Source organism: Triticum dicoccoides, chromosome 5A, assembly GCF_002162155.2.
Source record: "Triticum dicoccoides isolate Atlit2015 ecotype Zavitan chromosome 5A, WEW_v2.0, whole genome shotgun sequence".
NCBI classification, from domain to species: Eukaryota; Viridiplantae; Streptophyta; class Magnoliopsida; order Poales; family Poaceae; genus Triticum; species Triticum dicoccoides.
The window spans coordinates 709669374-709679462 of record NC_041388.1 but is presented as its reverse complement, the minus strand read 5'-3'; the positions used below and the strand labels follow the sequence as shown (position 1 = coordinate 709679462).

Genomic DNA, 10089 nt, shown 5'->3' with positions numbered 1-10089 from the left:
TAATAATAGTATTGTATTCTTGAAAAGGAGTCCAAGTTCATTTTTCATGTGGAGATACACATTGTACAGCTGTGAGTTTACTTATCTCTCTTATGTTTGTGGTAATGCTATGTATGGAGATGGATCAAAGGGCTTATTTCTTGCACTTGCACATGATACACAAGCATAGCAGCTGTAGCTGTAAGGTATGCCGTCGGGCTGCGACCGGAGAGAATACTCCCAAAGATCAACATCAGCAGAGAAGTTGTAGGCATGGTTCACAATATGGGTTACTAATTTTAATGATAGTAGGCATGGTTCAACGCAGTCATTTACTGAAATATGTGTACATGATTAAGAAAATTGATTTGAAATTATGTAACAACAAAGGGTCTGCAACAACACCAAATGACTGGTTGTCGATCTATGTGCAAGAACAGCAAAATAAGCAACAGCATTGTGCAAGCATCGACAACAATAAAAATAGCAGTAGCCTCTCAATCCCTCGCTATCTCTCTACAGCTCTTTACTACTCTCTTTTATTCCTCTCCCAAGACCACACACGGCAACAACAACACGCTCAATCCCTCTTCTCCCCCCAAAATCAGCAGCTAATCTTTCTTCTTCCTCTCAAATCAAACATCAATAGCCCAGGCACCGCCAACCACCACCCCGATCACTCGATCGTGCATTCCGTCGTCCAGACGCACTGCACGCATGCACCACTGCCCCGCCTCTCTCTCCAACGCCTCACCTCCGCCCCACTGCGATCAAGGAAGACAAAAAGAGTATGCTGTCCTTTATTAACTTTATTAATTGTCACATGGTTCATCAAGGAGATTACCTAGACCAACATTCATCAACAAGAAAACACCACGTATGGCACAAGCTGATGTGTTAGCTTCCTGGGGTAATGCTGGAAGGTCTTCACAACCTGGATAAGTAATGTTTGAAAGGTTATAATCTCGACTAACAGAATAAAATGAATTTTAATGCACACACATGTAGATACATCTCTATTATTTTCTGCTCTTATTTTTAGAATAGATAGCCAACTTTTTTGTTAGAATCAGAGTGAAGTTCATATACTACTTGCTCACAAGTCCTTGACAATGGAAAACTTTGACATCCTCCTTCGTGATCTTAAACACTTGTAGGTAATTTCCTCCTTCATGCTTTTGAACTCTTAAATAGTGCACTGCAGCTCCCGCATCCATGAGGCATCGTGCCCTGTTAGTGCAATGCAGCTCCCACATCGATGAGGCGGCGCACTCCATCTCCTGGAGATAGACAAGCCACCGGTGCAGCTGCTGAATCCTCTCATCCCCACTTTAGGATAGCACTGCCCCACTCTAGGATTGTTCTGTGGCAACGCATGGGCAACCATGCATCTATTGCTGACTGGGTTGGTGTGCATAAAACTACAGGCTGAACTTTGAATTGCCTAGATAAGCACTTGCACGTAGCATGCCTATATAACTATTTCCATAGATCAAGGTAATTCAAATGCAATACACTGGTCGAATGTGGGTGACATGTACACTTAGTATTAACAATCGTAATGGGCAAAAATGACTAACTGAAAGTAGGAATGCCCGGTGTGCAGCGAAGTTTAATTTCTACATAAGAAGGAGGTGAAAGAAGATAGTTTGACGATTGGGTACGTACCATGCTTACAGTCGGTCGTGGGAGTTCATGTCGGACTTCCAGCCAAGCAGCAGGCATGCCACCTCCTGCCACCACTCGCAGGTCGTCATGTATAGCACCACGTGAGCTCCTCAACCCCGCTCACGCCCCCGGCATCCGTGACCAACAGCCGCATTGTCGTGTTCACCGATAGCCTAATCCCCAGATGGTAAAGTATCAAACAATATGAGCAGTGTCCTAATAAGCCCTCTAGATACTTCACCGGTTTACGAATCTTTTCGTGACATAACATATTTTGAATTTTCCTTTGCACATGTTGATTGAGATAAATTTTGAACTTCCTTTGCCCATAGTAATATATCTGAATCAGCGCCCGCAGAGAATGTAATTTTCATCATAGGTAATCTACAATGGAGTATCAATTTCAGAAAATAAACAACATACTGACCAAAATATATTATGAAGTAAACTGTACAAGATTCAGCTTACCTTTTGCTTGGGAAGAACCTTTCCAATCATTTATTGGTTCATCTGTCTCTAGTAAGGCACATGCCAACTTCCCTCTATTTGTAGTCTGTAGACATGATTCCAGATGGCAACGGGGACAAAACCCATCGGGTTTTGCCTTCCCAAACCCATCCCCACGAGAAAATCGCAAACCCGTCCCCGTCCCCATCACCGTGCGCGGGGCTAGTTTTCCGCCCGTCCCCTAAACCCATCGGGTTTCGGGGAACCCGCGAGGAACCCACGAGAAAATCAAAATATTTAAACAAACATAGTGGCGACAAAGAATAATATTTTAACAGCAAAATAAGCACATTTTAGCAGCATAACTAGAGCAAATTTCAACAAAAAACAACCCGACTTGGGACGTGAAGAGGCCACCATTGAGTTCGTCACCGGTGGCGACACCCTTTCTCCAGATCAGACCGGCGGCAGGGGAGAAGACGTGGAGGGAGGAGGCTCACCGGCGCAGATCGTGGTCGGCGGATCTTGCGAGATGGGATCGAGCCAGGCGGCGCCTGGGGTCCTAGGTTTAGGGTTAGGTATTATGTGGGAGAGAGAGACGAGGGCTCGAGCGAGGGGGAAAGGAGTTAGGGGGAAAGGAGCAGGCGATACTGGCTGTTTGGCCTTCGACACTAGGGGGTGGGGGGGCTCAGTAGTTTTGGGTTGGGCCGCGCAGGAGCACTGGTTGGTACAAAAATGTATTTTGCCGGGTTTGTCGGGTTTCGGGTTCGGGGACTACCGAAACGGGTGCAAACCCACGAAACGTGTTGGGTTGTATAATGTGTCCAATAACAGCCCCGCGGGAATGAAAAGACGCCCATTCCCGTCCCCTAATAGGGTAAAAACCCGCGGGGACGCGGGTTTTGGGGCCCCGTTGCCATCTTGAGACATGATCCCAGCGTAAGGTTGAGCAAGCAAACAACTCACATATTGTTGGAAATGATTTAGAAATTATAAATTTTAGTAAAGATGCCTGACCTGTAAAAAGCCTTGGGTCTTTCTCGGTTTTGTAGTGCAGAGCTCAACAACTGAAACTAAAAATACATGCTGGGTCAAGACAAGCTAAAACATGGCTTAAAGCACATCACATGAATCATCAGTCTATCCTACGCCATTTGGGTGTGGTGGTGTGGGGTGATGGAGTTCGTTGTCACTGCTCGCTGAAGGTTGTTAATATCACTGGAATTTTAATTGTCGGAAGCACATAAGCTAATTTCAACCCTTTGTCAAAAGCCAAAATGAAGGCAACCACATCACATCCCATGAGATAGAAGATTAGAGAACTTACCATCAAGATGGAAACAGGGATGGGTTGCCCTCCGTCGGATGTTTGTAGACGACATCATAATCGGGGCAAGTCATACTATGCCTCTTATGCGTCGGACATTACCAAACGGACAACGGAGGCTTCGCCAGTTCACGAACCCATGGCGTCCACTCCTCGTCGACTCTCATTCCTTCGCCGACATCATGGGTCGGGCATCAACAAACAGTCCCCCATTGCTGTTATAACACCAAAGTTGCAAATTGTCTTGATTGGACTACAACACAGAAAACATCATTCAAATGGCAGATTATAAATATGCAAGAGAAAATTATATTGCGATATCGGATATATCACACAATCTCTGTTCTTTGTCTTCTCCATGCTGCACACAACAAACAATGCTAGATTTTGATCGGTGCCTTGAGTTTACTGATGCCTGGTAAATAGATGATCGTGATCCCAAATCTGTACATGTTCAATTATCATTTTATAAGCACCTCCTGTAAGAAGTCTCCAATAGAAAGTAATGTTACTGATGGTTAGGTAAACCTGAATGACATAAAAATCAAGGTTGTACTATTACTGATAGATAGCTAACATGAACCACAAAGAACTTTAAAATGACCTTGTTTAGTCAGCCGTATCTCCTCGAACATTGAGCAGGTCCACACGAGTGCCTCCCCTCCATCTTGAAAGATAGTTGCCAGTAAAGCGGACCGATGTGCATCGTATCATATTGTTCTAATCATATATAGAACCAATATAGATTATTTAAAAAATTTGCATAACTCAATCGGACCAATTTATGCATAGATGAGGGTAAATTAATTGGATAATCAAGAAACGAGACAGAGAGATTCAATCACTAATTGTTCCCCTACATAGAGAAGCAATTGATCTCTACTCCTTTTCTTCACCAAACATGAAACATCAAGTTTACCCTACCTGCATACAGATCAAGACTAAGATCAACACATGCCTGTAAAATCGAGACCACCAAATCTGATTCAAACACAAAACAAAAAGGAAGAGCCACCAAGTCAGGCCGCAACCGCCTGGTCGTAACTGTTGCTGCTAGCGGGCATGTGTAAGAGGAAATCAGGCTCCCCAGCTATACATTGAATTGCCCGTTTATTACCGAAACAGAAAATTACATATTTTCTATTTGATCAGCAATATAAAACACTGAAATGGGTTTCCATGAAGTCAACAAAATAGCAGCCGATACAAACAGAATAGGTCCACTTACCAACGATTGACATGCTTCTCTGGTAGAAGCCATTCAAAGAAAAAAAAATGGAGCCCTGTCTTTGAATTTCATTACAGGAAAATCCACTTCACCCTGAAGGAGGGGACGGCCTCGCGCCGGAAGATGGTGGGGGCGGTGGTGTGCCAGGAGGAGGCGGAGGCGACCTCGCGTGGGAAGTAGGCCGGGGCGGAGGCTCGCTGGGTTCGAGGGAGGGGCCAGGTGGGGGTCCGAACCGCCGGGGTGAAGGAAATATGCCCTAGAGGCAATAATAAAGTTATTATTTATTTCCTTATTTCATGATAAATGTTTATTATTCATGCTAGAATTGTACTAACCGGAAACTTAGTACATGTGTGAATACATAGACAAATAGAGTGTCACTAGTATGCCTCTACTTGACTAGCTCCTTGATCAAAGATGGTTGAGTTTCCTAACCATAGACATGAGTTGTCATTTGATTAACGGGATCACACCATTAGGAGAATGATGTGATTGACTTGACCCATTCCGTTAGCTTAGCACTTGATCGTTTAGTTTACTGCTATTGCTTTCTTCATGACTTATACATGTTCCTTTGACTATGAGATTATGAAACTCCCGAATTCCGAAGGAACACTTTGTGTGCTACCAAACGTGACAACATAACTGGGTGATTATAAAGGTGCTCTACAGGTGTCTCCGATAGTGTTCGTGGAGTTGGCATAGATCAAGAATAGGATTTGTCACTCCGATTGTCGGAGAGGTATCTCTGGGCCCTCTCGGTATTGCACATCACAATAAGCCTTGCAAGCAATGTGACTAATGAGTTAGTTGCGGGATGATGCATTACGGAACGAGTAAAGAGACTTGCCGGTAACGAGATTGAGCTAGGTATTGAGATGCCGACGATCGAATCTCGAGACCGATGACAAAGGGAACAACGTATGTTGTTATGCGGTTTGACCGATAAAGATCTTCGTAGAATATGTAAGAACCAATACGAGCATCCAGGTTCCGCTATTGGTTATTGACCGGAGACGTGTCTCGGTCATGTCTACATAGTTCTCGAACCCGTAGGGTCCGCACGCTTAAAGTTCTGTGACGATTGGTATTATGAGTTTATATGTTTTGATGTACCGAAGGCAGTTCGGAGTCCCGGATATGATCACAGACATGATGAGGAGTCTCGAAATGGTCGAGACATAAAGATTGATATATTGGAAGCCTACATTTGGACATCAGAAGAGTTCCGGGTGAAATCGGGATTTTACCGGAGTGCCGGAGGGGTTACCGGAACCCCCCGGGGGTTAATGGGCCTTGTTGGGCCCTAGTGGAGAGAGAGAAGGGCCGGCCAGGGCTGGCCGTGCACTCCCTCCCCCTCTGGTCCGAATTGGACTAGGAAGGGGGGGGGGGCGCCCCCTTTCCTTCTCCTTCTCCCCCTTCCTTTCCCCCTCCTAGTAGGAGTAGCAAAGAGGGGAGTCCTACTCCTACTAGGAGGAGGACTCCTCCTCCTGGCGCGCCCTACAGGGCCGGCCGGCCTCCCCCCTTTGCTCCTTTGTATACGGGGGCAGGGGGCACGCTAGAACACACAAGTTCATCATTGATCTCTCCCAGCCGTGTGCGGTGCCCCCCTCCACCATAATCCACCTCGGTCATATCGTAGCGGTGCTTAGGCGAAGCCCTGCGTCGGTAGCTTCATCAACATCGTCACCACGCCGTCGTGCTAACGAAACTCTCCCTCGAGCTCTACTGGATCATGAGTTCGCGGGACATCACCGAGCTGAACGTGTGCTGAACGCGAAGGTGCCGTACGTTCGGTACTGAGGATCGGTTGACCGTGAAGACGTACGACTACATCAACTGCGTTGTCATAACACTTCCGCTTAACGGTCTACGAGGGCACGTGGATGACACTCTCCCCTCTCGTTGCTATGCATCACCATGATCTTGCGTGTGCGTAGGATTTTTTCAAAATTACTACGTTCCCCAAAAGTGGCATCCGAGCCAGGTTTATGCGTAGATGTTATATGCACGACTAGAACACAAGTGAGTTGTGGGCAATACTAGTCATACTGCTTACCAGCATGTCATACTTTGGTTCAGCGGTATTGTTGGATGAAGCGGCCCGGACCGACCTTACGCGTACGCTTATGCGAGACTGGTTCTACCGACATGCTTCACACACAGGTGGCTGACGGGTGTCAGTTTCTCCAACTTTAGTTGAACCGAGTGTGACTACGCCCGGTCCTTGAGAAGGTTAAAACATCACTAACTTGACGAACTATCATTGTGGTTTTGATGTGTAGGTAAGAACGGTTCTTGCTCAGCCCATAGCAGCCACGTAAAACTTGCAACAACAAAGTAGAGGATGTCTAACTTGTTTTTGCAGGGCATGTTGTGATGTGATATGGTCATGATGCTATATTTTATTGTATGGGATGATCATGTTTTGTAACAGAGTTATCGGCAGCTGGCAGGAGCCATATGGTTGTCGCTTTATTGTATGCAATGCAATCGCCCTGTAATTGCTTTACTTTATCACTAAGCGGTAGCAATAGTCGTAGAAGCAATAGTTGGCGAGACGATAACGATGCTACGATGGAGATCAAGGTGTCGCGCCGGTGATGATGGTGATCATGATGGTGCTTTGGAGATGGATATCAAAGGCACAAGATGATGATGACCATATCATATCACTTATATCGATTGCATGTGATGTTTATCCTTTATGCATCTTATTCTGCTTTGTTTGACGGTAGCATCATAAGATGATCTCTCACTAAATTTGAAGGTAAAAAGTGTTCTCCCGGAGTATGCACTGTTTCCAAAGTTCGTTGTGCCGAAACACCACGTGATGATCGGGTGTGATAAGCTCAACGTTCATCTACAACGGTGTAAGACAGTTTTGCACACGCAGAATACTCGGGTTAAACTTGACGAGCCTAGCATATGCAGATATGGCCTCGGAACACTGAGACCGAAAGGTCGAGCATGAATCATATAATAGATAGGATCAACATAGTGATGTTCACCATTGAAAACTACTCCATTTCACGTGATGATCGGTTATGGTTTAGTTGATTTGGATCACGTGATCACTTAGATGATAAGAGAGATGTCTATCTAAGTGGGAGTTCTTAAGTAATATGATTAATTGAACTTAAATTTATCATGAATGTAGTCCTGGTAGTATTAGCATACCTATGTTGTAGATCAATAGCTCGCATTTAGCTCCCCTGTTTTATTTTTTATATGTTCCTAGAGAAAACTAAGTTGAAAGATGTTAGTAGCAATGATGCGGATTGGATCCGTGATCTGAGGATTATCCTCATTGCTGCACAGAGGAATTATGTCCTTGATGCACTGCTAGGTGACAGACCAATTGCAGGAGCAAATGTAGACGTTATGAACGTTTGGCAAGCTCAATGTGATGACTACTTGATAGTTTAGTGCACCATGCTTTACGGCTTAGAATCGGGGCTTAAAAGACATTTTTAAAATGCCACGGAGCATATGAGATGTTTCGAGAGTTGAAATTAGTATTTCAGACTCATGCCCATGTCGAAAGGTATGAGACCTTTGACAAGTACTTTGCCTACAAGATGGAGGAGAATTGCTCAGCTAGTGAGCATGTGCTCAGAATGTCTAAGTACTACAATCACTTGAATCAAGTGGGAGTTAATCTTCCAGATAAGATAGTGATTGACAGAGTTCTGTAGTCACTATCACCAAGTTACTAGAACTTCGTGATGAACTATAATATGCTAGGGATAACGGAAATGATACCCAAGCTCTTCATGATGCTGAAATCGACGAAGGTAGAAATCAAGAAAAGCATCAAGTGTTGATGGTTAACAAGACCACTAGTTTTAAGAAAAGGGCAAAGGGAAGAAGGGGAACTTCAAAAAGAACGGCAAGCAAGTTGCTGCTCAAGCGAAGAAGCCCAAGTCTGGACCTAAGACTGAGACTAAGTGCTTCTACTGTAAAAGGACTGGTCACTGGAAGCAGAACTGCCCAAGTATTTGGCGGATAAGAAGGATGGAAAAGTGAACAAAGGTATATTTGATATACATGTTATTGATGTGTACTTTACTAGTCTTTATAGCAACCCCTCAGTATTTGATACTAGTTCAGTTGCTAAGATTAGTAACTCGAAACGGGAGTTGCAGAATGAACAGAGACTAGTTAAAGGTGAAGTGACGATGTGTGTTGGAAGTGGTTCCAAGATTGATATGATCATCATTGCACACTCCCTATACTTTCGGGGTTAGTGTTGAACCTAAAATAAATGTTATTTGGTGTTTGCGTTGAGCATGAATATGATTGGATCATGTATATTGCAATATAGTTATTCATTTAAGTTAGAGAATAATTGTTGTTCTGTTTACATGATTAAAACCTTCTATGGTCATACACCCAATAAAAATGGTTTATTGGATCTTGATCGTAGTGATACACATATTCATAATATTGAAGCCAAAAGATGCAAAGTTAATAATGATAGTGTAACTTGTTTGTGGCACTGCCGTTTAGGTCATATTGGTGTAAAGCGCATGAAGAAACTCCATGCTGATGGACTTTTGGAATCACTTGATTATGAATCACTTGATGCTTGCGAACCATGCCTCATGGGCAAGATGACTAAGACTCTGTTATCCGGAACAATGGAGCGAGCAACTGACTTATTGGAAATAATACATACTGATGTATGCGGTCCAATGAGTGTTAAGGCTCGCGGCAAGTATCGTTATTTTCTGACCTTCACAGATGATTTGAGCATATATGGGTATATCTACTTGATGAAACACAAGTCTGAAACATTTGAAAAGTTCAAAGAATTTTAGAGTGAAGTGGAGAATCATCGTAACAAGAAAATAAAAGTTTCTACGATATGATCGCAGAGTTAAAATATTTGAGTTACGAGTTTGGCCTTCAGTTAAAATAGTGTGAAATAGTTTCACTACTAACGCCACCTGGAACACCATAGTGTAATGGTGTGTACGAACGTCGTACCTTACTTTATTAGATATGGTGCGATCTATGATGTCTCTTACCGATCTACCACTATCGTTTTGGGGTTATGCATTAGAGACAGCTACATTCACGTTAAATAGGGCACCATCTAAATCCGTGGAGATGTCACCGTATGAACTGTGGTTTGGCAAGAAACCAAAGTTGTCGTTTCTTAAAATTTGGGGTTGTGATACTTATGTGAAAAAGTTTCATCCTGAGAAGCTCAAACCCAAATCGGAGAAATGTGTCTTCATAGGATACCCAAAGGAGATAGTTGGGTACACCTTCTATCACAAATCTGAAGGCAAGACATTCGTTGCTAAGAATGGATCCTTTCTAGAGAAGGAGTTTTCTCTCGAAAGAAGTGAGTAGAAGGAAAGTAGAACTTGATGAGGTAACTGTACCTGCTCCCTTATTGGAAAGTAGATCATCATAGAAATCTGTTCCT

The 10089-nt window shown here is 43.8% G+C and overlaps 1 long non-coding RNA gene across 3 annotated transcripts; it reads right to left on the bottom strand.

Moving 5' to 3' along the window:
• Window positions 1-757: 757 nt before the first annotated feature.
• Window positions 758-4213, bottom strand: LOC119298583. Of its 3 annotated transcripts, XR_005145894.1 has the most exons (6): window positions 4026-4213; window positions 3422-3636; window positions 3112-3167; window positions 2116-2200; window positions 1648-2031; window positions 758-913 (listed from the first exon to the last, which is right to left on the bottom strand). It is a non-coding gene; the product is annotated as an uncharacterized LOC119298583 (long non-coding RNA). The 3 variants fall into 3 exon arrangements; XR_005145893.1 differs by having other exon boundaries at window positions 3422-4213; XR_005145895.1 differs by having other exon boundaries at window positions 1648-1820; window positions 3422-4213.
• Between the last annotated feature and the right edge of the window lie 5876 nt (window positions 4214-10089).